The 2737-nt window shown below is 43.6% G+C and overlaps 1 long non-coding RNA gene across 1 annotated transcript; it reads left to right on the top strand.

Annotated features, from left to right (window-relative positions):
• The first annotated feature begins 1735 nt into the window (after positions 1-1735).
• On the top strand, positions 1736-2737 carry LOC137887888 (uncharacterized). Its single transcript, XR_011105076.1, has 3 exons — positions 1736-1928; positions 2104-2169; positions 2685-2737. It is a non-coding gene; the product is annotated as an uncharacterized lncRNA (long non-coding RNA).

The raw sequence follows: 2737 nt of genomic DNA, 5'->3' as shown, positions 1-2737 counted from the left end.
CTACAGGAACCAGGCACGACGTCTTCCACAGCACCGGGACTTCCTGCTGCTTCAGGCTCAGGTTGTAGAGGTGTTGCAGGACATCAGACAGCTGGATGGCGCAGGTCTTCAGGACCCTGGGGCTGATGCCATCAGGTCCCGCAGCCTTTCCTTGGTGGAGTCTCTCCAGCTGTCTTCTAACCTGGCCAGTCGTCACAGAGAGGGGGGGAGGGTGGTCATGGTGTCGGTGGTGAAAGAGCCCTTTGAAGAAGAGGGCTCATTGTCCGTGCCGCTCACCAGGGGGGGCAGAGGGGGGAGGGGAGGAGGCAGCCGAGGTGTTTGTGAGGTGAGGTGTGTGGAGGAGATAGATGAAGGCTGTGAGCTAAATCTATTGAAGAAAGAGTTTAGCTCGTTGGCCCTCTCCAGGGATCCCCATGGTTGTCTCCCTCCAACCTTCAAGCCAGTAATCAGCTTCATCCCGGTCCACACCTCCCTCACATTGTTCTGCTGGAGTTTGGCCTCCAGCTTCCTCCTGTAGGTGTCCTTGCACTCCCTGATCTGCACCTTCAGGTCGCGCTGGACTCTCCTGAGCTCGTCTCTGTCCCCAGACCTGAAAGCTGCTTTCTTCTTATTAAGAAGAGCTTTCAGGTCACTGGTGATCCATGGCTTGTTGTTAGGGAAGCAGTGTACAGTCTATAAACACATATAAGAAACAATATTGCTTATCTCTCGTAAATATTATGCCTGATTACTGGACTGCGAGCACTCATTTGGCCACTATTGAGATTATTTGGTTACGATATGATTTCTTTTTGGCATGATGGGTGAAATTGTTCCTGCTGAGTTGCAATCAATTATTTACCAAAAATCTGAAAAAAATAGGGGCTGCACTGGCACCTTACAGCAAGAGGGGCCCGGGTTCGATCCCCGATCCCGGTTTGCACGTCCTCCGGGTTCCTCCCACACTCCAAAGACATGCAGCTTCAGTTATTTGGAGACTCAAAATTGCCCATAGGTGTGAATGTGAGCGTGAATGTTTGTCTGTCTCTATATGTGCAATAAACTGGCGACCTGTCCAAGGTGTACCCTGCCTTCGCAGTTTGGATAATGGAATGGAAAATATGAAATTAAATAGATACAAAATATATGTAAATGAAGAGCTTTTGGACTTTTTTTGGGTCCAATACTACCTTCTGAAAAAGTGTGGGGGGACATGTCCTCTGTGTCCATCATGTAAATTACGGTCTTTGTCCGCACTAAAGTCGGTATCGATATGGTTCTCCTGGGGGATCAGGTCATCTAATGTGGGGTGCACCGGCCCAGGTCTGCTCCTTCAACATGAGTAGGTCTAATCAGCCACAATAACTGCAAACACCTCTTGTGGGTGTGCAGGGTTATAATATATATAATAACATTATCAGGTGGATTGCTATGGAATTAGCTACACATATCCAATGTCCACAGAGGATACATTCTAATGACAGTGGGCGATGGCGGTAGACAGTCTTTTTTAATGTGACATAAAATGAACTAGTAACCATTGCAGTTGAATACATGTAGTAGAGTAAAAGTGAAAGATTTGAAGAACTGTAAATCAGAATAAATTGTCCTTCCTTTTGTAAAAAAAAATATTGTTAATGTGAGATTGTGTTTAAAATTATGATTGCTCCTTAACATATTTATTTATTTATTTATCAATACGACATTCTCAGAGTATTATGATCTGATAGATTGTTTAACATTTTTCACAGGAAAGGGCTGAATCTCAACCAGCACTGACTCTCTGAAGAGAGAGCCAATTAGAGCTGATCAGCAACAGCTGTGACACCTGCACAATGGGGTTATTTAACCTGCCATGTGGCCCAGGTAGCATTTTCTGTTGGTGACTGATGCAATGGGAGCTTTTTGGGCCTTGTTTATTTGTGCGCTGTCTGTCTGGCTTACCAAAGGTATTTGTAATTGTTTTGTTTGAAGCTTGTATTCAAGACATTGGTAGTTGAGAAAAGCAAAAGTTAGGTATGTTAATTTCTATATTCCTGAAATGCCATTTAGCAGTGACAGGTTTGTCACATGTGCCATCAAACCGCAAACCAATTTGATTAATGGCAACTTCTGTGTCCATAGGCTCTTGTTTACCTGTTGGTGGCTCAAGTGAAAAAAGCAATGACGTGCCGCAGAGGAAACTGAGAGGTAAGAATATTAGTACATTTCTTTTGTACTATAGATCTGTCTTCCAATGACATCTCCATGGAGAAGCCCCCTACATTTAACATTTCCGTTCACATGAGTCAATGTCTCTGCGAGAGTATAAAAAAGGTGAGCAGGTTCTGCTTAACCCTATAGGAAAAATGCAAGTGTAAGGCTCAGGTTCCTGGTGTCATAATGTGGTTCGTTAAGTTTTCATTAATGCTCTGTCTGGCTTTTGGTATTTAGATTCCAACAAAATGTCTAAGCTACATTGACCATAAAATTGCAGTTGCTGCGTATTTATCATCGGACACCGTAAGAGTTCAATATATGTTGTGTTGTAGTAAAAAAAAAAATGTATTTTTAGATCTTAAGGCCAAATAATGAGAGCAAGTGTTTGCTTCAAGTCAATGAATGCATAATTCTCACAGCACTGTAAAAGTCTAGAGAAGTTAAACATCACTTAAAAATAAAAGTTTAGATTTTAATTGTTTAATAATCGTATGTCTTTATTGCAGTGGAACGCCGGCTGTCGACCGAGTCCCCGGCGTCGACCGAGTCCCCGGCGTCG

The sequence above is a fragment of the Cebidichthys violaceus genome, unplaced genomic scaffold, assembly GCF_023349555.1.
Source record: "Cebidichthys violaceus isolate CVI_PGR_0920_01 unplaced genomic scaffold, fCebVio1.0.p SCAF_5, whole genome shotgun sequence".
Taxonomy (NCBI): domain Eukaryota; kingdom Metazoa; phylum Chordata; class Actinopteri; order Perciformes; family Stichaeidae; genus Cebidichthys; species Cebidichthys violaceus.
This window is presented reverse-complemented; position numbering and strand designations above follow the sequence as displayed.